Genomic DNA, 24,260 nt, shown 5'->3' on the forward strand with positions numbered 1-24,260 from the left:
GATGGAGGCCACGGCGGGAACATCCAGCCTTAGGTTGTCACCGGCTTTGCGGGTTGAGAGGCCTCGGTGCGGCCCTGAGGTCAGGCGGCTTCCCCATCCTGGCCGAGTCCTTGACCCTGGGGTTCTGGGGGCACCTGATCCCCCATTTTCATGACTGTAATGAAGGCTGCTGGGAGGCCACCTCTCCAGGGTCCACGGGTCCTGCCTGGAGGTCCAGCCTGGGGCCCTTCTACCAGCCCTGTGACTGAAGCCGCTCAGCTCTCTTATGGGGCCCAGAACGGTTTCTGTTTCTTTGGCTGAACCGTCACTGATAAATCCCATCGCGCCCTGGGAAGGTTAGGTTTGCTGTTGTTTGTTCACTGATTCATTTGCTCTTTTGTTTGATAGATACGAACACTGAACATCCGTGAGTTGCGGGAACTTTCCTAAGCCCTGAGGATGTAAAGATAAATAAGACTCAACCTTTAAGGAAATGACAATCGAGGGACAGACAGACAGAGAGAGCACGATAATAAAACCGATCGTGGGCCAAGAGGGAAGCAGAGCTCCTACGGAGAGTGTGGGTGGAAGGTGGGCTGCAGGGAGGTGCCGGGAACCATCACGGGAGAAAAACAGAAAACGAGCTCCTGACCTCAATGAGCTTATAAGCTGAAAAGAATCAAAGTACAGCCCATCACAGACACATTCACAAAGCGGCACAAAGGTAAGTGAGAGCAGTAACGATGGGGGAACCGCAGGAGGACGAGGAGGTTTCCGAAGGCTCCGTCGAGAAGGTAATGTTTGCTGCAGCGTCCAGGGGAAGTAGGTGGGGATGGTGGTGAGGAGAAGGAAGCTGCGGTGGCCGTTACGTCATCCCGGGCAGTCAGGGCGCTTTTTTATCAGCCCCTTGTCCTGGGGTCACGGCTGCACCGCCAGAGCCCCACTCTGCCCAGCTGCCGAGATCCTGAGCCCACGAGGGTCTCTCCTTCTGCTTAATTCGATGACGGTGCGAGTGTCCAGATTCGGATCCCAGGAGAGGCAGCTGAGCAGCCTCTGAGGTTCTTCCCAGATGTGGCCCCTCATCTCTGGTTTCCTCTGACCCAAATTCACACCGTCCCTTGACCCTCAGAACAAGCCCACGTACCTTCCTGGACCAGCCCCCTGCGTCCACCCCTCCCTCCCTGTATCTCCGCGGTAGCCCCAGCACAGAACACTCGGCTCCGGACTGACAGCTGCGTGTTTTCACTGTCTCGTGTGCTCTGACCCTGCAAGGACAGGACTTTCTCCACCATGCTTTCATCAGAATCCAGCCTGGCCTGTGATGCCCACGCAGGTGGGGATGACCAGGTACAGCAATGACTCAGCCACTCGGCCACCAGTCACTCCACGGACATTTACTGAGGACCCACCACCACGGGCAAAGGGAGCAGGGTGAGAGTCACCCAGGAAATAGCTGCATGAAGCTGAATGAGAAATTCCCTCCCCGCGAGAAGGGGCGGCCTGGTGCAGTCAGCAGAGGGTAAACGAGGAGATTCCAGGGGTGGCACCGGGTGCCAGGAGACACGGACGGGGCATCTAGCGTGGAAGGCGGGGGCAGGAGCTAAGGTGAGGGAAGCTGGTGCAGGTGACCATGGGACCTTCGTCCCAGGAATGCTCCCAGCGGGGGGTTAGGTCACCAGCTCTGCATGTTTGGAAGCAGATGAGGGACCCATGTTGGGAACCTAGTCCTGCAGCAGGAAGGGCCCCCCCTCCACGGGTGGGCAGCGGGGAAGCGGGAGGAGAGGCAGGGAGGCCAGGGAAGAGCGGAGGCCCGGCGGCCTCCCTCCTTCGGTCTCCGGGACCGGAGTCCTCCTGCGGGGACGTGCTCATTTCCTGTCCCTGCCTCCCGGGGAGGGGGGTGGCGTGCACCCACCCAGAACAGCCCTGCCCGGAGCCGGGAGCCGGGCCTGTGGACGAGGGGGAGGACGGCAGCAGGCCGGCCTGCCGGGGGGAGGGTAAGCTGCCCCGGGGTCGGGGAGGTGGAGGGCGCTCACATCACCGGTTCACCTGGGACCTGCCGTCTCTCTCAGACGGGATGATACTCTTTGTCACACACCACTGAGGTTAGAATTGGCGGCATCTCACAGGGTCTTTAGTGATGCAACACGTTAAGGACAAAATTGCCCCACCACCCCGTCTCCTCTTTCTCCCCTGGCTCTCCGTCCTCGGGTGGGGACACGAGAGGTTCCTGCTGCCCAAGCCCTATACACCTTTACTTAACGTGAGCCTGCAGGACTTCCCACCTGCTCCTGGGCAGGGCTGGAAGGGGACGGAAGATGGAGAAATGGTCCCAGTGCTGGAGCACGCCCAAGGCTGCTGCCCAAAGGCACACGCGTGGGGTGCTTCCTCCAGGAGGCTCCCCGCGAGCGCTGGCCGCCTTTCTTCGTACACGGGGAGCCTCCATCTCTTGTGCTGATCCTGGGCTCGGGAGGGGACCAGCAGGCGGAGGAGGGACGGACGGCGGAAGGCATGGAGCTGACAGCCCAGCGTGACAGCTGCCGAAGCCCTGCACGTCCCTCCCGGGTCCCGTGGAACAGAACCTGCGGGCTGAGCGGCCGGACCCCCTCACGGAGCTGCCCTGGAGGCCCATCGATGTGCCGCAGCGCGGCCCTTCGCTTGGACTCTGACTTCGTTTGAAACTCGGCGGGTGCGAAAGCCTGTCAATCCGATCGTCTTCCTGAGAACAAGGCCTTTGCTGACAGGTGTAGAAAGCTAACCTGCGTGGGAGAATAAAACACTCCCTGCTAGATGGGGGCATCGGGGGCCAAGTTTGGGTCCTTAGGAACTCAGGAAAATTCCACATCCTGACTGTGAGAACGTAGCTCAGTAGAAAGCTCAGCTCCATCCCTCTGCCATCTGCCCCGGCCTGGGGGAGGGGGCAGTGTCCTGCACACACAGAGGGGAGCGTGGAGGCCGCCGTCGCCCCTCCCCCGCTCCTGTCCCCTCTGCCCAGGTGAGGGCCTAGGCACCTGCCTCCCAGGTGTGAACCAGCAGGTGTCGGAGTCCGGGAACCTGCCGGCGCCTTTTCAAGGACGTTTGAGCAGAGCCCTGGTGGCTGTGCAGGACGCGTGGGGCGCTGCGGCCACACACCCACACCCCTGGCTCTCCTCGCAGGTTCCCACGGCGACAGCATCTGTGGCTCCTGGCCCAGTTACTGGCCCGCGCTGGAGGGACCCGGAGGGGGGAGGGGGGGAGCTGAGCTCCTGGAAGGGGCCGAGGGATAGCCCGGGAGGCAGAGGAAAGACGCACTCGGGTTTGTTGCGAGAACCACTGTGGAACGAAGCTTTTGAATATGAGGAACGGTACTTTTCAGTCTGCCCCTCCCTCGGATTACGCCAACAGTGCAGTTTGGGGCAGAAGCCATCTTTACCGGCAGTAGCTTCTGTACTTTGTTAGCTCATGCTTTCCCCCTAAACTGTTCTCTGTCTTCAAAAAAGCAACGAGACTCTTCTCATTTATCTGGCAAAGTCGCATCAGAAGAGCATGTTTCTTCGTGGGTTTTGAGGGAATTCAGCTGGATGTCCTCCTGCTTCCGTGACAGCTGCCTGGGCCCCGCTGCCTTTGTAGCTGGGGAGGTCCGCCCCATGCTGGGCACCCTTTGCAGTAAAGTTTGAAAGGTGGTTGACCAGGACCTTTCTGGCACAGAAATGAAGTGATTCTTGTGGCTGGAGAGACTGCGTCATCTGTGAGCTGAGAGGCGCCCCGAGGCTACACTCACCGGGGACTTTAGGGAAGCAGGGATGGGAGGAAAGAGGGTAGATTAAAACCCTCTTATTCTACCCAGAATTCCGGTCCTCCTGGGGGGGGTGAACCAACATGGTGATGGTCCCCGCAGACCATTCTCTACATGCCAAGCATCTTACATGGATTTTCTTTGCGCCCCAACTTCGGAAAATGGTCAGACTTGCAGAGAAGCTGAAAGAGTAACAGCGTAAGCGCTCTACATTCACCGATGGTTCACGTTTCCACGTCTGCCTCGTGTGTGTGCGCGTGTGCGCGCAGTTCCGTCTTGTTCTCATTTGTCACTAAATCCCTGGGCAGCGAACTGCAGACTCGCGGCCCCCCACCCGGCTCTCCACATTGATCAGGAACGAGGACGTCCTCCTGCAAAACGCCAACACTGTGACCAACCCAAGCAACACACCCTTGACTCGGTGCCCACACCTAGTCACACAGCTCACACACAATGTCCCCAACCGTCCCCAAACAAGATCGCACATCACGTGAACTTGCCCTGGTACCTTTTAGTTGGAGCTGTTCCCCCATCTGTTTGATTTGCTTTTTTTTTTTTGGCTTTCATGATACTGTCATTTTTGAAGAGTTCAGATCAGTTGTCTTGTTTATATACCGGAAAATCAATATCCATCATAGATAGAAACAAATTAGAGAATAAATGGAAGAAAAAGACCCTTGTTTGTCATCACAAAAGAACAGTGGCAGCAGCAGCCACGACAACAACAAAAAGTAGAAACAAACTCAAGAAGCAGGAGTACTGGCGTGAGGGAAGCTTTAAGACACGGCTGAAGAACAGAAAGACGCAGCTGCTTGAATGAAAAGTCTCAACACCTCAATGCTTGTTAAGCCAAACAAGTTAATTTCAAAGTTCATAAGAAAAAATAAGTAACAGTTGGGAAATAATGAAAAGAAGAGCGAGGAAGGGGCCCCAGCCCAGCAGGACAGGAACATGAGGCCTCGGAATTAAGCAGCCTGAAGACGAGGCTGGGAGAGCCAGACATGCAGGTGGCACAGAGACCAGGGTGCAGAGACGGCAACTCAGATGTGAAGAGTTCACGTCCAGGAGAAGGTGTGTTTTCCAGTAAACAGTGTTGGGGGAACTGCAGAACCAACTGTAAAAACGCGTTTGGGTTCACATATCATACCACGCACTGGAAGAGACTCCAAATGGACCAAAAAATTAAATGTAAACAAAAGAAACCACGCGAATACTAGACTAAATCATGGGCAAGGTTCTGTATAGCCTGGGCTGGGAAGAATGAACTAAGACTAATAAATTCAACAGTAGTTAAGAGAAATGCAACTTAGATCACAAAGGACCACTTTCCCTACTACGTAAAGTATTACAAATCGTTAAGAAAAAGACCACAGACCTGGAAGAAAAATGGGCAAAGGAAACGAACAAGTTGGGCCACAGAAAAGGGAAACAAGTGGCCCCTAAGTGATGAGAAGACACTCAGCTACTGAGATGCCGTATTTCACTAACGAGCGCGACAGACATCCAGAATTTGGTCGGCAGGTGCTGTGGGCTGGGAGACCCGCACACACACTGTTGGGGAGGGCAGGTGAGGGTGAGTCAGCAGCAGCTGTGAACGTTTCAGATGTCGTCCTGCCTCTGGGAATTTACCCTAAAGATATACTTCCCCGCGTGTAAAATGTAGGCAAAGGGTTATCCATTGCAGCACCGTGCAGATTAGCCAATGACTGGAAACTAAGTGTTCATCGGTAAGAGATGGATTGAAGATTATAAATAAAATTGGAGCTGTAACGGTGAACGAGGACCTTCTCTGCTAGGACCAGGGAGGTGTCTGTGGTCCTGCTCCAGCCGGGGTGCCGGGTGCCTCTGAGGGGCACGGCAGTGAAAGCAAAAGGGCAAGAAGGACCCTTCAGGGCGAGGGGTCACGTGGGCGCGTCCTGTGCAGAGATTCAGAGCTGCGCCCCTACAATCAGGTGACCTGAGGCTTATGCGTGGTTCACCTCAATAAAAAAACAGAAAATCATCTTCCCACTCCTGCTCTCCATCCTGGCAGAGCCCTCTCCCCTTCTCGTTTATTATCTTAACGTTTTGCTTTGAAATAATGACTGATTCACAGAAAGCTGCAAAGACGTGTATAGGTCCGTCCCTTGCATAACTGCCACACAGTATCAATTCCAGGAGGTTGGCAGTGATCAGGTCCATAGAGTCCTCCGTTTTCTCCTGTTCTGCACATCCGTGTGCACGCGCGCACGCAGCTCTATGCAGCATCATCCCGTGCGCAGCTTCCTGTCAGCGCCACCACATCGAGAGCCGAGATCCGTAACGTGGTCTCTCAGGATATCCCCTCCCACGCCGACCCCTCCCCGCTTCCCTGATCCTGGAAACAGGCATCTTCTCTCCAGCGCTACGATTTGGTCACCTCAGGAATGTTCTGTAAGTGGAACACCCCGCACCTGACCTTTCTTCTTCAGCCTAACTCCCTGGAGGAGCATCCAGTTGACTCCTTTCGGCCGGGGGCAGAGCTCCAGGGCTCGGGGACAGGCTTGTTTCACCGTCGCCCACGGGGGCACCTTTGGACAGCCTCCAGCTTCAGTGATGGCGAATCAACAGCCACCAACGCGTGTGCACAGGCTCAGCGTGACGTAGGGATGAACGCCCGAGGGTGGGTGCACTGGCTGGGTGGTGTGGTGAGTCCGTTTCTATTGTGTTCGAGCCACTGTACATACTGGGGTCTGTTTGGTGTAAGTGCTGCAAACTCTTTGCTCCCATTTACACGGCACGGGAGTTCGCGGAATCTGAGGATGTGCACAGGCAGCCACGGTGCTTTGCGAGCACTGCTCTTTCCAGGCTCGACGGCGAGCTGGCTGTGAGTGAGCCCCACGGGTGCCGAGTCCAGAGAGAGGACCCCTTCGCGTACTGACCTAGGTGTGCCTAGGCGTGGGACACTCAGGACCTGCTGGTACCAAGCAGGTGTCACAGGGCTGCCTCTCCCAGGTTGCTGGCGACCAAGCGAAGTGGATCTCTTCACTACGTCGCTTGCAAGCAGCTTGTCGCTTGACGACTTCTGTAAAGACCCTATTTCCAAATATAGTTACATCCTGAGGTCCTGGGAGTTGGGGCTTCAACACAGGAATCTGGGGGCCACGATTCAACCCATACTGTCTCGGCCTCCTCTTCCCAGCACAGGAAGGATGTCTGCTGGTTGTCAAGCCAGGCTCTCCTGTGCCGGCCCCTCATGCCTGACATGAAGGTGGTAATGTCTCTGAGCTGCATCCCTGCTTCGCCGCAGACCCTGCGTGCACCCACCATACAGGGGAGCATTTTTCTTTAATGAGGCCGGTGAGCTAGTTACCTCTGGACAGGGCCTTTCTTTTCCAAATCAATAAACATTTCTTAAATACTTTTAAGTGAATAGGATCACTGTTGAGAAGCTACATGATACAGAAAAGTAGGAAAGGACAAAACCACTTTCATCCTACTACTTAAAGATAATTACTGCAAACACATAAATTATTTTCTTCCATTATGTACACTGGATTGTATTTTCTTTCTACAGTTATAATCATACTTTGAGCTATATATTTTTTAAAACTATAGAATTCATATCAGCAGAATTAGTTATGAATTAACCCCACTTTTTAGGCCTATAGAAAGACCTGGATCACATCAAGTGCCCAATGAACAGAAACTACACAGTTTCCATCTACTTATGTGCCAAATACCTTAGAAACTAGGTTTTTATTTTCACCAACAACACTGACTCAGCCTCCACATTTGCTTCCCTCTTGTGATCACCTGTTCTCAGATCTTCTTTCTCAACTGTGCAAATTAACACCCTCCACATGCCCAAAGGTCATGTTTAACAATGTTCACATCTTACAGAAGATATTCACCAAAGTTTACTTTTTACTTCTGATTTGCTTCAGTAACATTTCCTTCCACTGAAGGATTCCCATCATCTCCCCACCAGCATAGGTGCCCACGTGGGACCCCATCATGATAAACTCTGCAGGTGGTGCGTTACCTCCCTTTTACAGATGAAAACACCGAGGCTCAGGAGGCATCAAGGACCTGCTGAGGCCACACAGTTAGGGCAGCATGGTGCTGGCGTCTGAACGCCCACCCGAGACACTGCAAAGCCAAGTCCCCTCCTGGGGTCCGTGCCACTGCTGCCCGAGATAAGCGGGGCCCTGCTTGCCTCTTTGAACACACAGTGAGAGAGGAGAGCAATGTTAAACCATTTTGCATTTCGTGCCGAACGCTGGGTCACCAGGGAGGAGGTCTGGACCTTCACACGCAGCCCTGTCTGCGTCCTGATGCTCTGCACACTCCGCTCAGGTGCCAGGCAAGGTGATGCTCCAGCACCGTGGACCCACCTGATGGTGCGCAGCCAACCCGACTCTTTCCATTATTGTAAGTTCGCTCATTTAAAACAAAGCAAAATGGAGATTTGATGCAGGACTTCGACAGGACTGGGGGAAACAGAGACTTCACTCCTGGAGGGCACACACAAAAGGAGTGTGTGCATCAGGACCCAGGGAAGGAGCAGGGACCCCACAGGAGACTGAACCAGACCTACCTGCTAGTGTTGAAGGGGCTCTTGCAGAGGCGGGGGGTGGCTGTGGCTCACTATGGGGACAAGGACACTGGCAGCAGAAGTTCTGGGAAGTACTCCTTGGCATGAGCCCTCCCGGAGTCCACCGTTAGCCCCACCAGAGAGCCCGGGTAGGCTCCAGTGCTGGGTTGCCTCAGGCCAAACAACCAACAGGGAGGGAACTCTGCCCCATTCAACAGCAGACAAGTGGATTAAAGTTTTACTGAGCTCTGCCCACCAGAGCAACACCCAGCTCTACCTACCACCAGTCCCTCCCATCAGGAAGCTTGCACAAGCCTCTTAGATAGCCTCGTCCGCCAGAGGGCAGATAGCAGAAGCAAGAAGAACTACAATCCTGCAGCCTGTGGAACGAAAACCACATTCACAGAAAGGTAGACAAGATGAAAAGGCAGAGGGCTATGTGCCAGAGGAAGGAACAAGATAAACCCCAGAAAAACAACTAAAATGAAGTGGAGATAGGCAACCTTCCCGAAAAAGAATTCAGAATAATGATAGTGAAGATGATCCAGGACCTCGGAAAAAGAATGGAGGCAAAGATTGAGAAGATGCAAGAAATGTTTAACAAAGACCTAGAAGAATTAAAGAACAAACACCTAGATGAATTAAAGAACGGACAAACAGAAATGAACAATACAATAACTGAAATGAAAAATAAACTAGAAGGAATCAATAGCAGAAAAACTGAGGCAGAAGAATGGCTAAGTGACCTGATCTCGGGTCACAAATTAAGCCTCTGTAATTTTAAGAACATTGAAATCGTATCAAGCATCTTTTCTGACCACAGTGCTATGAAATTAGAAATCAATTACAGGGAAAAATACATAAAAAACACAAACACATGGAGGCTAAACAATACGTTACTAAACAACCAAGAGATCACTGAAGAAATCAAAGAGGAAATCAAAAAGAGACAAAACCTAGAGACAAATGACAATGAAAACACGATGATCCAAAACCTATGGGATGCAGCAAAAGCAGTTCTAAGAGGGAAGTTTATAGCACTACAATCCTACCTCAAGAAAGAAGAAAAATCTTAAATAAACAATCTAACCTTACACCTAAAGGAACTAGAGAAAGAAGAACAAACAAAACCCAAAGTTAGTAGAAGGAAAGAAATCATAAAGATCAGAGCAGAAATAAATGAAATAGAAACAGAAAACAATAGCAAAGATCAATAAAACTAAAAGCTGGTTCTTTGAGAAGATAAACAAAATTGCTAAACCTTTAGCCAGACTCATCAAGAAAAAGAGGGAGAGGACTCAAATCAGTAAAATTAGAAATGAAAAAGGGGAAGTTAAAACAGACACCACAGAAATACGAAGAGTCATAAGAGACTACTGTAAGCAACCCTATGTCAATAAAATGGACAACCTGGAAGAAATGGACAAATTCTTAGAAAGGTATAACCTTCCAAGACTGAACCAGGAAGAAACAGAATACATGAACAGACGAATCACAAGTAATGAAATTGAAACTGTGATTAAAAATCTTCCAACAAACAAAAGTCCAGGACCAGATGGCTTCACAGGTGAATTCTATCAAACATTTAGAGAAGAGCTAACACCCATCCTTCTCAAACTCTTCCAAAATATAGCAGAGGGAGGAACACTCCCAAACTCATTCTACGAGGCCACCATCACCCTGATACCAAAACCAGACAAAGATGTCACAGAGAAAGAAAACTACAGGCCAATATCACTGATGAACATAGATGCAAAAATCCTTAACAAAATACTAGCAGATAGAATCCAACAGCACATTAAAAGGATCATACACCATGATCAAGTGGGATTTATCCCAGGGATGCAAGGATCCTTCGATATACGTAAATCAATCAATGTGATAAACCATATTAACAAACTGAAGAATAAAAACCATATGATCATCTCAACAGATGCAGAAAAAGCTTTCGACAAAATTCAACATCGATTTATGATAAAAACTCTCGAGATAGTGGGCACAGAGGGAGCCTACCTCAACATAATAAAGGCCATATACGACAAACCCGCAGCAAACATCATTCTCAATGGTGAAAAACTGAAAGCATTTCCTCTAAGATCACTAACAAGACAAGAATGTCCACTCTCGCCACTATTATTCAACATAGTTTTGGAAGTTTTAGCTACAGCAATCAGAGAAGAAAAAGAAACAAAAGGAATTCAAATTGTTAAAGAAGAAGTAAAACTGTCACTGTTTGCAGATGACATGATACTATACATAGAGAATCCTAAAGATGCCACCAGAAAACTACTAGACTAATCAATGATTTTCATAAAGTTGCAGGATACAAAATTAATGCACAGAAATCTCTTGCATTCCTATACACTAACAACGAAAGATCAGAAAGAGAAATTAAGGAAACAATCCCATTCACCATTGCAACAAAAAGAATAAAATACCTAGGAATAAACCCACCTAAGGAGGTAAAAGACCTGTACTCAGAAAACTATAAGACAGAATGGGAGAGAATATTTGCAAACGAATCAACGGACAAAGGATTAATCTCCAAAATATATAAACCGTTCCTGAAGCTCAATATTAAAGAAACAAACAGCCCAATCCAAAAATGGGCAGAAGACCTAAACAGACATTCCTCCAAAGAAGACATACAGATGGCCAAGAGACACATAAAAAGCTGCTCAACATCACTAAGTATTAGAGAAATGCAAATCAAAACTACAATGAGGTACCACCTCACACCAGTCAGAATGGACATCATCAGAAAATCTACAAACAACAAACGCTGGAGAGGGTGTGGAGAAAAGGGAACCCTCTTGCACTCTTGGTGGGAATGTAAATTGATACAGCCACTATGGAGAACAGTATGGAGGTTCCTAAAAAACTAAAAATAGAATTACCATATGACCCAGCAATCCCACTACTGGGCATATACCCAGAGAAAACCATAATTCAAAAAGGCACACGCACCCCAATGTTCATTGCAGCACTATTTACAATAGCCAGGTCACAGAAGCAACCTCAATGCCCATTGCCAGAGGAATGGATAAAGACAATGTGGTACATATATACAATGGTATATTAGCCATAAAAAGGAACGAAACTGGGTCATTTGTAGAGACGTGGATGGACTTAGAGACCGTCACACAGAGTAAAGTAAGTCAGAAAGAGAAAAACAAATATTGTATATTAACACATATATGTGGAAACAAATATGGTATATTAACGCATATATATGGTACAGATGAACTGGTTTGCAAGGCAGAAATAGAGACACAGAGGTAGAGAACAAACGTATGGACACCAAGTGGGGCAAGCAGGGTGGGGATGGTGGTGGGATGAAATGGGAGATTGGGACTGACATATATACACTAATATGTATAAACTAGATAACTAATAAGAACCCGCTGTATAAAAAAATAAAATAAAATAAAATAAACAAAATGACTAGAAAAGAGAATAAATCAATCCATGTATGCCTGTAAAAAAACCTTGAGGACTTGATTTTCTTTTTAACAGAACAGATGGCTGGTGACCACGGAGTCAGGATTAACACATTTCAGAATTTCAGCCCACTCCAGGCAGGGAGAAATGGGTAGCTGTGCGGAGAAACACAGAAGGGGTATTTTAAGGAATCCATACATTCCTGAAGTTTAGGTCCAAGAGGACCCTGATCTGAAATGAGCTGAGACAAGAAGATAATGGTTTTGTCCACACGCCATAGAAGGTAAACATTTTGGGAAGAAACCAGATCAAACCAGACAGGATGGCTGTGGCTAAGGGTGTGGGTTCTGAGAAAGGCCGCCTGGTCTGATGCTGCCTACGGCGCTTGTTGGCTGCGTGGCCCCAGGAGAGTTATTCAGCTCCCGTATCTCTGCCTCTTTCCCTGTGAGGTGCCAGTGGTCCTGACAGATGCCAGTGGGGCTGTGAGCATCACGGTCCCCACCAGGACATGTACGGGCCTCTGGCATTGTAAGGGCACCACAGAGGTCGCTCCTACCGGCCAGCTGCAAGCCCAGGGCACTGGTGCTGTGTGTGTCCGTGACAGATCCGGGTTCACCTGAGGACACAGCCCATGAAAATGCTTCCTGGACCAAACAAAGAGCCTTAATCTGATTAAGTCTCTAGGCCTGTGCTGTCTGAGAGCTGGCTTTTAAAAAGTATGTAAAATTAGATTACTCAGAACGAAAGCAGACGAAATATTCCGTTCCTCAGCGGCACCAGCCACGTTTCCAGGGCTCAGGAGCCACACGTGGCTGGTGGCTGCTTCAGGAGGCAGCGCTGATGCAGAACAATCCCGTCTTTGCAGAAAGCTCCACTGGACAGGCTTGTTCTGGAAAAGACGATCAGTTGACAGAAAAGCCAGGGGACGGAGAATCATGCCCAGGCCACCAGCAAAATGCAGACTATGAGAACTTTTACAGGACAAAGGACTTAGTTTCTTCAGTAAGTAAGTGGCAAGAGTGTAAAGGACACAAGAAGAAGTTACAGACCAGAAAAGATGTGAGAAGCACATCGGCCACACACAGTGTAGAGGCCCTGGGTTTTGATTTTGAACAGACCAATTGAAAAAAAAGACACGGATGAGACAATAAGTGAATACTGAACATTGACTGAATGTTTGATAGTATTGAATTTTGTCAATTTAAAAAACACAAAAGAAACTAGTATCGATAAAATATGCATACTGTAAACTTTTCCTTTTAACGATTTTTAAGTACAGAGTTCACTGGCATTGAATACATTCACGTGATTGTACAACCACCACTGCTATCTACCTCCAGAACTTTTTCATCTTGCAAAGCTGAAAGTCTGTCCCCACTACACAGTAACCCTCCGGTCCCATGTCCCCCCAGTTCTCGGCCCCCACCATCTACTTCCTGACTCCAAGAGTCTGACTACTCCAGGTTCTTCACGTAAGTGGAATCACGTAGTATTTGTCCTTTTGTGACTGGCTCATCTCACTTAGCGTAATGTCTTCAAGGTTCATCCACGTTGCAGGGTGTGTCAGAATTTTCTTCTTTTTAAGGCTGAATAATATTCCATCGTGCGGATGGCCCACATTTAACTTGAGTCGTTTCCACCTTTTAGCTACAGTGAATAGTGCTGCTATGAACATGGGTGTACAAGTATTTCTTCAGGATGGTGCTTTCAATTCTTTTGGTTATGTACCCGGAAGTGGAATTGCTGGATCTTATGGTAGTGCTATTTTTAGTTTTTTGAGGAACTACCATATTGTTTCCTAGAGTGGCTCCACCAATTTACATTCCCACCAACAATGCACGAGGGCTCCAATTTCTCCATATCCTTGCCAGTACTTGTTATTTTCTGTTTTTTTTTAAACTTTTATAATAGCCATACCAATGGGTTGTTACCCAAATTACTACCATTGAAGTGATAGGATGTCCAGGATGGGCTTTATAACGCATGGAGTAAGAAGTGGGAGGGGGTCAGGTGACCGACCAAATGTCAATAATTACCCTGGGTGAGAGGCTCGGGGGTTCATTATACTAGTCTCTCTACTTTAGGATAGGTTTGAAATTTTTGACAATAAAAAGTTTAAAAAAGGATCGGAGGTGCATGTTCTCTCTGTAGCAGACCCGGTTCCTGTCCACAGGTCACAAAGGCGCCCACGATCACGGTACCAGGGCTGTCTCCCCAGGTGATCCATGGGGGCTTTCGTGGGGTGCCAGCCCTCAAGGACATGGTTATAGAGCAAAAGGACCAATCTCACCCTTTCCTCAGCAGCCCGTAGTCATGGCTTCTGAGGAAAATATCTTATTTACCAGCTCTTTCAAAGCCCCAGGGTGGGGAGCAGATACGGTCACTTTGAGAAGTGATGTGCTGGATCACATTCCTGTTCCCTGCTCTGGCCCCATCGTCCTGATGGAGGGATTTGGGAACCCCGTTTTCTGATGCTGTTTGTCTGCAGGGTGTACAGTGGATGGATCGGCTGCAGTAGCACCAGCCTGGGGGGAGAACCTGTGTCCTTGCCCGGCCCCCCTCCCTCTCCCCCAGGGGGAACCCAGGCGTCAGCCCATCCGCTTGCTTCAGTGATATTCTGTGGCACAGTGATTACAAAAGGAGAATCAGGATTCACACCTGACGCTTTCCAAAGGCAGCAAGAAGAAAAATTACTACCGTTTATTGAGCACTTACTATTTACCAGGCCCCATTCATGGACCACTTCATTCAATTCATCCTCACAAGAGTCCAATGAGGTAGCTATTATCATTATGCCCATTTTACAGAAGGGGAAACAAAGGCTCAGAGAAGTTAAGTGATTTCACCCAAATCACACAGCTAAGGGTAGCTAAGTAGAGCTGAGATTCAAATGCAGGTTGTCTGTCTCTTCCTAACAATACAAATCTGTGTAATGAGTCATCCCCTTGCATTTAGTTAGTTTTTTGGGTTATTTGGACCCTAACTCTTTAGACATAAAAATATACACTCTGTATAGGCTTTTGGAGGTTTTCCTAGTTTTCTTGCCTATAATTTTCATTTTTCCTCTCATTTCCCACATTATATTGTTTCTTTCACACCACACACATCATGAAATACACACATGGCTCCCCAGATGTCCTCCTACATGTATGACACTGAAAAAGACCACTTCAAGAAGCTCCCGGGTCCCAGTAGTTCCGCCGGACCACATGTGCAGGGCTGGTGCACGGGGGTGTGCAAACCCGACGGGGTGTTAGCTCCCAAGGCAGCAAGTGTGAAGATTTCTCTCATCAGTAACTTTCCCGAAGGAGAAACTCCTTTTTATCCCGAAGCTGCCACCCAATCCTGCTAATTGGACACAGCCCAGTGTCTATTCTGGAGCAAAGGTAATGAAATCAGGTAATAAATGGCCAGGTGGGGGGGACGTTGTGTTGGTGGCTGGTTTTCTTCGCTATATATATTCTAATTAGATTTAGCACAATTATAAAATAACCACCCTTATGGGTAAAATGTGATGCCACCATACATACAATTTACCATGCATCAATGACATAAAAAAACACATGGTAAATACATTATAATTATTGCTTAAGATAAAGCAGAGACAGTTCTCTCTTTCTAAGTGTTCATTTCATTGTAAAAGGTTTAATAAATAATTATATTGCAGTTATGTAGTCCCCTTAATGGCTTATTCGATAGTAACAAAGTAATCGGCAACTGGTCTCAACAAGACTTAAAAACACCTTGCAAATGTATTTTCTGTATAAACTAGTTATGAAATGTCAATATTCTTAAAATATCAATACACGTTAGCAAAGCATTCATTTTCCATTTTTAGATCTATCCCATTTTTTTCCCAAAAAAGCGTATTAAAGACACTTGTAATCAGATGCACAACCTTGAAAACAAATGAGCTGAGAGCTGCTGTCTTTGGCATTAATCTGAGGCTCATAATACTGTACCTTTTCAGTCTTGTTTTGCTTTTGCCTGAATTGAAGCCAAAAAGCTTTCAAAAAAAACCTGCGTTCACCAAAAACAGAGTAAAGTGCCAAGGCATAAACTGAATTCTAAAGATTAAGTGCAGCTCTAGCCATTGTTAGCTGGTATTGTCTTGGTTTGCTTAAAAAAATGGATTTCTTGTCTGAAATGAGGATTGCCTGCATACTAACGTTTTACAGACTTTACCCGTTTTACCAATATGACATTTTTCTTACTTTCGAAGATTTTTGTTAAGCTATTTTGTTAAGCTATTCCTATTTTTTTAAAAAACTGAATATTTTTATGAAAATTACCTGCAATTCCAATTATTCTGTAGGATGCATGTCACATTCCTATTTTTTTAAAAAACTGAATATTTTTATGAAAATTACCTGCAATTCCAATTATACTGCGATTCACGTACTCTTCCTTGCGCCATCCCCAGTGGGATCAAGGGTATGGAAGTAGGAGAAACAGGTTCAGCAGAGAAGCCCGCTGCTTCCTCAAGCCAGCAGTGCGCCGGTGCTGGTCTAGACCCTCATCTCTATCCGTTCTTCACGTGCGATCTGCTGGATACAGTCTCTCAAACTGAAGAGGCTAGTTGCTCTTTATAACTTAACATGCTGGCTCTTTGCAGGTAAAGCTCTCCAAGTACATCACAGATTTTGGCCACTTCCATGGCTAAAGATATCGCTCCCACCGCTAGGGCCTGGGCTTGGGTTGTTTTTATGTGTTCCGGGAGTCCCCATACATTTCTTAGTAAAACAACTGCTTTTCGTTTTGGCCCTTACGTAGCATCTAATTTAGCAATTTTTAAAATGTGGTACACAGTCTCCTGGGGAACCCTAAAACCTTTATAAAGGGTCGCAAGGTCCAGAGTGTTTTCGTGAAAATGCCAGTGTGTTCTTGACCTTCTCCTCGTGTGGATATCTGCACTGACGGTGCGGAGTCTGTGCTAGCCGAACTGCTGGGGTCTGAGCCCAAATCAGAGCAGTGGCTCCCAGCTGTGCCCGTGGTCACGGGGAACTTCAAGGCCATGTGTGCACAGGAAATAATAACGGTAATAATTAATAATGCCAGCCGTTCGTAAGAAATGCCTTGACGATGCTGTATAAGTGACTATTTTAACCTCAGCCCTTGAGCATACGTCTCTTCCGCTCTCTGTGTGATGGGATGGGAAGCGCGGTGCTGGTCTTGCAAGGACACCGTGACCTTGGCCGAGATGCGGTAGACCAGCCGCTCTTCTCCCTCACTGAGCGCGTCTTTACTCGAAAGAACCCCCGACAAACAAGCTATGGCATCCAGACTTGAATATCTGGGGAAAGTGAAAGAAGCAGTCCGTCAATTCAAGGGAAATGATTGGCAGCATTTGTTGTCAATGATAACATTCGATTTTTGAAATGAAAACTCAAATTTCTGAAAACTTGCCTCTATGAGTTTAATTTTCAACTTAAAGCCTAATTTTTTTTTACATCTTTATTAGAGTATAATTGCCTTACAATGGTGTGCTAGTTTCTGCTTTATAACAAAGTGAATCAGTTATACATATACATATGTTCCCATATCTCTTCCCTCTTGCGTCTCCCTCCCTCCCACGCTTCCTATCCCACCCCTCCAGGCGGTCACAAAGCACCGAGCTGATCTCCCTGTGCTATGCAGCTGCTTCCCACTAGCTATCAACCTTACGTTTGGTAGTGTATATATGTCCATGCCTCTCTCTCGCTTTGTCACACGTTACACTTCCCCCTCCCCCTATCCTCTAATCCATTCTCTAGTATGTCTGTGTCTTTATTCCTGTCTTACCCCTAGGTTCTTCATGACATATTTTTTTTCTTAAATCCCATAGATATGTGTTAGCATACGGTATTTGTCTTTCTCTTTCTGACTTACTTCACTCTGTATGACAGACTCTAGGTCTATCCACCTCATTACAAATAGCTCAATTTCGTTTTAAAGCCTAATTCTTAAAGGCTTTTTGTTGTTGAAGTTGGTGGTGATATTAACGAGTGTGATTTTCGGATATATTAATGGTATAATGAAACTTGTCAACTGCACGACTCCATGAGCCAATATTTCCCAAATAACCAGTGCAAGATGTCACAAAACCACAAATGGGTATGACTCATTCAAACACAGGATAAACCAGTGGATTTAAATATAAAATACGACCAAAGGTTCACTGACCTGTTTTCAGATTCAGTGCAATTAACCTATAGGATACGAATGCTTGTCACATTTTGGTGTAGTGCCAAAGGAGAATCTCCATAACTAGTTAAAATCAAAACACTCTTCCCTTTTCTAAGGACGCATCTGCATGAGGTCCTATTTGCTTCACCCGCTTCGACCAAAACACACAGAAGCAGACTGAATACTGAAGCAGGTAGGAAAACTCACCTGTCTTCTCTTAAGCCAGATTTTTTTTTGTTTATTTTTTAAACTTTTTATTTATTTCTTTTTTGGCTGCGTCGTGCAGCTTGCGGGATCTTAGTTTCCCCGACCAAGGATCGAACCCGGGCCCTCTGCAGTGGAAGCACAGAGTCCTAATCACTGGACCTCCAGGGAAGTCCTAACCTGGATTTAAAATAATGTACCCTTTCCACCAAACTGCATTTCTTCTCCTGAAAATATAGGTATTTTTCACAAGAATAGGTTAAAAAGTAATGTTTATTTATTATCATTGTTATATTGTATATTATAGTTATTTTTAAATAAATGAATACTTTCTAAACATTCTCAGTGTTAATTTGTAATGTGATGAGTATTTATAGGTGTAACTCACACAGACGGGTCTTCTACATTTTCTAAGAGGGCACTGTGCCCTGGGGACCAAAAGATTTAAGAACTGCTGCTCAGAAACTATTGTGTGATGGTCCCCCAAACCTTATGTCGCTGCAAGTGTACTTTCCTTTCTTGATATTGAGTCCGGGGAAGAATTAAATTACTTGGGAACCAACTTCAATTTCTCGTATTTCCAGTGCGGAACAGAATGTTTAAAATACACTGCATTTTGTTATGTCATAACCATCAGAGTGATGGCCACTCAATTTCAGTCTTGGGTTGACCACCAAGAACATCAGCTAGAGTGTCCACATTGGATAAAATTAAAACTAATTTTAGTGAAAGATGACAATAATGTTTCATCAAAATTAGTTGAGAGGGTGGGAGCTGTAAGCAAGTGAAAAAGAGGAGACCCTACGGAAAAGGGTACCCTTTCCTACTCTTTATCTGCACAGGTGTTGGGTCTCTAGAATTGGCCCACGGTCCTGGGACCATTTCCTGACGCCAGCTAAGCAGACTAGCCCTGGGGTTGATGTATCACACCCTGGTCTTGGCTTCATTGACAGAAAAAGGTAAAAGTTGCCTCAGTGAACACTGGATCATTGAAACACTTGAGATCCTCGAAACTCTCACTCCTTCGCAAAACAAAACAATGCATAACAACTAAAAACTATGTTGTTACACTTGAAGGCATATGTAGACATGCATATCCATAAACAGACGCACTTGAAATCACATAGGCAATTTAAGGGTATTATAGAAGTGTATGATTTTGCAAGACTTTACTTTTGCTGTAGTAAAACTTGAACTCAGCACAGATTAGCAAGAAAGAAAAAAACAATCAAAAAGGTGAGGAAATCTCTCCAGGGCATAAATACCTTCATTCCATTTGAATTCTATTCACTGTTCAGGCCTCAGGTTCTATACGTGTTTTCAGAGTGTGTTTCTGATAGAATGCTCTTAAAAATGAAAATGTTTTAGTGCTCCTGCAGAGTTCACAATTTTCAAATAATAATCTTGCTAATTTTAGCTCACAAATTCTTTATACTTCATAGGATTTCCCTTTTCACCAAGGTCTTCCCACGTGTTCTAAGTTAATTCTCTGATGTTTTATAGTGATTAAAAAATGACTCAACAATTTCATCCTGACAGAGGTAAAGCAATCAGAGGTTAAAATTTTTCAGAAGCATGTTGTCAATAGACCTCTAACCCTGGGGCAGGTGAAATCTAAGTCTTTAGGTCTGGGTAGCTCGGCCTAGGTTAAGTAAAGAATGTGGAGAAAACCGTCTTGTTCTTCCAAACACAGGCGGGACAGGCCATGTGAGGCTGGAGGCTCACAGAGGGTGGACAGCACGTGGGGAGCTGTGCCCACAAACACAGGCCTGTTTGGATGTGTTTGTAAAGGGGTGTCCTTGAAAATAAAGAACTGCTAACAGTTACTACCCTTCCTTCAGGTATAAACTCCAAATAAAGGCTTGAAGATGTTGCCACGCTGAAGGCAAGGTGTGAAGGTGTGGAGTTAATCTGGGCTGCGGGCTTCTGCTCCCCGTGGGAAAGCCCTGTGATATTCCTCCGAGCACGGGTGTGTGTGAGTAATTCTGAGTGCTTTCTCATTTAGACAAATGCCACTCTTGAAAGAGTATCTGAGAGTAAATGCACGTACTTTATGTACCACTTGGGGTAAGAAACAGAGAAATTTTAATTTATTCAGTTCTGTACAGTTTGGTGACAGCTCATTTCAAAATCCAATCGAGCTGGGGTTCATATTCTACAAAACTGCAATCTGTGCCTTAAGAAGAAAATCGGACGAATGCAGAGTGGAGGATAACATCCAAAATTAACTTAATCTCTGGTGGCGGAAAGAGAACCCCCGTGCACTGTTGGTGGGAATGTTCAGTGGCTGCAGCCACTGTGGGGAACAGTATGGAGGTTCCTCAAAATACTAAAAGTAGAACTACCACATGTGACCCAGCAACCCCACCCCTGGGTATTCTTCTGAAGGAAACAAAAACACAAATTCAAAAAGACACATGCACTTCAAGGTTCAGAGCAGCATTATTTCCAATTGCCAAGATACGGAAGCAACCTAAGTGTCCATCAACAGATGAATGAAGGAGATGTGGTACGTATATACAATGGAATATTACTCAGCCATAAAAAAGAACGAAATCTTGCCATTTGCAGCGACATGGATGGATTTGGAGGGTGTGATGCTTAGTGAGATAAGACGGAGAAAGACAAATACTGTATGTTATCGCTTATATGTAGAATCTAAAAAACAAAACAAACTAATGAATATAACAAAACAGAAACAGACTCACAGATCTAGGGAACAAGCTCGTGGTTACGGGGGAGGGGGGGCGAGGGAAGCGGGGAGGGACACAGCCCTGCGGTGGCTTCTCCATTTACAAAGGCGGGTGGGGAGAAGTGGAGGCTGCTGGCTGTGATGCTCACCAGCTCCTCCATCCTGGACACGGGGGGGGGGTGGGGAGAAACGAACAGCTGGGGTCGGACAGGGAAGGAAGGTGAGAGGGCACTACCAGGTCCAAGAAGAAACAGAAGTCGTAGCATTGCCTTCAAGCCAGTAGAGTCGGTATTGCGAGAGGCCTGTTTTAAATGAAGGCAATGTCATTTTCCCTATTCATACATTATCTGTGTATAATGGATTAGTAGGTGATTTCCAAATGAAAGATGACTCATAAAATAAAAAAATAAAGCTCTCAATAAAGGCAACTTGAAATATTGTCTTTTCTGGAAGTCTAATTTCTTTCCTTTTTTTTTAACATCTTTATTGGAGTATAATTGCTTTACAATGGTGTGTTAGTTGCTGCTCTATAGCAAAGTGAATCAGCTATACATATACATATATCCCCATATCCCCTCCCTCTTGCATCTCCCTCCCACCCTCCCTATCCCACCCCTCTAGGTGGTCACAAAGCACCGAGCTGATCTCCGTGTGCTATGCAGCTGCTTCCCACTAGCTATCTATTTTACATGTGGTAGTGTATATATGTCCATGCCTCTCTCTCACTTCGTCCCAGATCACCCTTCCCCCTCCCCGTGTCCTCAAGTCCATTCTCTATGTCTGTGTCTTTATTCCTGTCCTGCCCTACTTTCTTCAGAACCATTTTTTTTCCCTTTAGATTCCATATATATGTGTTAGCATACGGTATTTGTTTTTCTCTTTCTAACTTACTTCACTCTGTATGACAGACTCTAGGTCCATCCACCTCACTACAGATAACTCAATTTCGTTTCTTTTTATGGCTGAGTAATATTCCATTGTATATATGTGCCACACCTTCTTTATCCATTCATCTGTCGATGGACACTTAGGTTGCTTCCATGTCCTGGCTATTGTAAATAGAGCTGCAGTGAACATTGTGGTACATGACTCTTTTTGAATTATGGTTTTCTCAGGCTGTATGCCCAGTAGTGGGATTGCTGGGTAGTATGTAGTTCTATTTTTAGTTTTTTAAGGAACCTCCATACTGTTCTCCATAGTGGCTGTAAGGAAGTCTAATTCTTTAAAACCAACTCCTTCTGATCAAATATGACTTACGTTAAATAAGCACATCTTACTAAGTCTTAAATAAAAAGCAATTTGGATTTCCTAAGAAATTGTAGAAAACCAAGATATAATGATGTGTCCAGTATAAAATTTATTACTTGGGTCACAAAAGAAAAAAAATGCAATAGTATATTAATTATAGAATATTTTCTTTATAACTTTATGTCACCAGAAGAAATTGATTCCGTAGTGGAGAGACAGGCATAACGTTTAAACGTTTATACGTATCAAAAAATAGGAAATGTATTTAACGTATAAACTAAAGCCGCCTCGGCTTATCTGTAACTGGGTTTAGGCAAATACACCATAAATATAAACACATTAAATAGGGAAAGGAAGGAACAAAAATATCTGTGCGTAGGATATGCGTAAAGACATCAAGGGCAGGATTTTTTCAGCTACATACTATATACAGTTAAGTGGAAGAAAACTAAATGACATCGCTGCAGCCAGGCGCTGTGAAAATAGTACTTACAAGGGTTAGCAGCAGTCAGTATACATTAATCCCCTCGCCCGTCACTTAATTACATCACCCTCTAGGACAGACATATAATGTAATTAGAGACTTGAACAGTTCACAGCCAGATCACTTAAAGTAACATTGTCAATGGGCTCTGGAAGTCCTCCCTCTAATATCGCCAGTGTTATAACTTCTAATTACCTTAATAATTAGGGCTGTGTCACTCGTGACGGAGGTAACAGCTCCTAACACTAATGGGCATTGGAGCTCTGGTGCGAGGCATGTTTTGATGTTCTCATCTAGTTGCTTAGGGTCGGAAGGAGCTCTTTGCCCTTGGAAACCTGGTGGTTGCTATGAGGTGGCCTGGGCATCCTTACCAGCTGCTTTAACGCTGCCTCTGCCACTGCTGTTTTCATTCAAGAGCGAATGTAGAAACTCTATTCACTAAAGACCACTCATGAAATGCAAATGTGGCACCTATGGACGAAATTTTCTGAATTTCAATTGCCCCCGTTGCCAGAACTGCAAAATAACAGGATAAACTTGGATGTCAAATCAAGCGGGATTGAAATTAAAAGGCACCAAAATTTCTTTTATGTACGGTTAGGATCTGCTGCTAATTGACAAAGGTGAGAGATTTGAAAGTAAATGGGGGAAAATGAGATTTGAAAGTAAATGGCGGAAAATGAGAAGGACCTTGCTGCTCTGTTGACAGCTGCGTGGGAGTGTGTGGATAGGCGTGGTGTGCTCAGTAATTTTACATAAATCTACTGGAACAGGACCAAAAGAAAGGCGGGTAAGAACATTTGGGAGATAAAAATTGTATTCGTAACACTGACTTTAAAAAAAAGTATGGTTCTCACAGCAGTGATTTGAGGCCGCCTTCAGTGCCGTCCCAGCCATGGGTGGGCTCCCTTGCCCAGGGCCGAGTCTCTGTCTCCGGTAGAGGCACTTAGGCTCCGCGATCTCACGTGGCTGTCATTTACATGCTCACATCTGGCCTCCCGACTGTAAGTCCTCTGAAGAGAGTTGCAAACCTTAGGCATCTGTGGGTCTCTAGTGTTAAGCTGGCGCCTTTCACAGAAACAGGTTGAATGAGTAAAGTGACCAACAGTTGGATAGATCGGCAAAAAAAACAAACAAAAATAACAAGCCTGTGACAAGCCTGTTGAGGACGTAACACCAACACGTTCACTGAGAAGTAGGTTTATGATTTATTCCCTCACTTTGAGTATTTTCTTTCACTTAAAAGGTGACCGGCAGAAATTAACTCACTTCATCCTAGAACCACACGTATATTGTACAGCTGGGCTACTGTGGAGACCTCAAAGGGATGTGGCCAGACTCTAAAGATACAGACACAGAAGAAGCTGTTGCCCTTTTGCGACCGTCACCCTTATAATGATGATGGGGTAGCCTTCCTGCATCCTTCCCACTCGAGACAGCCTAGAGCCCAGATGTTCCCAAGCTTGGTTCAAACACGGTGCCCTGGGAAGGCAGGCTGGTCCTTCCAGCCCAGGTTGTCTGGAATTCCAGCCTATGAATCTGGAAAACCCAGAAAATGCTATAGCCTCTCCAGCTTTTCATGCCATCTCATTTAATCTTCCCTACATCCCTCCAAGACGGGCCTTCCCATTCTCGCTTTTCCACTGCACGAAGTGGTGACCTGAGCCCTGCTCTAGTTTATTCCACATGCTACAGTGTGACCCCGGGGGGGGGGGGGGGT

Source organism: Neophocaena asiaeorientalis, unplaced genomic scaffold, assembly GCF_003031525.2.
Source record: "Neophocaena asiaeorientalis asiaeorientalis breed wild unplaced genomic scaffold, Neophocaena_asiaeorientalis_V1.1 scaffold684, whole genome shotgun sequence".
Classification (NCBI taxonomy): Eukaryota; Metazoa; Chordata; class Mammalia; order Artiodactyla; family Phocoenidae; genus Neophocaena; species Neophocaena asiaeorientalis.